Raw genomic sequence first — 598 nt, forward strand, 5'->3', positions numbered from 1 at the left:
TACATACATAAATACATACATACAAACATACATACGTATATATATATATATATATAATATATATTATATAAATACATATATACATATATATATATATTTATATTTATATAAAATAAATTTATATATATATATATATACTTATATAATTATAAATATACATACATACGTATATGTATATGTATACATATATATATATATATATATATATAAATACTTACATACATAATTGCATACATACAAACATACATGCGTATAAATATATATAGAGACATACATACATATATATATATATATATATATATACTTAACGTGCATAATTACATACATACATACATACATGCGTATATATATATGTATATATGTATATATGTATATATATATATATATATATATATATAGTTCATACATACATAAATACATACATACATACATACGTATATATACAATTTTAACCCTTAACGATTTATGCAATTGAGCTGATCTATATATATTTATATATTTATATATATATGTATGTATGTATAATTCATACATGCATAAATACATACATACATACATTCGTATATATACAATATTAACCCTTAGCGATTTTATGCAA

Source organism: Sphaeroforma arctica, assembly GCF_001186125.1.
Source record: "Sphaeroforma arctica JP610 unplaced genomic scaffold supercont1.30, whole genome shotgun sequence".
Taxonomy (NCBI): Eukaryota; class Ichthyosporea; order Ichthyophonida; genus Sphaeroforma; species Sphaeroforma arctica.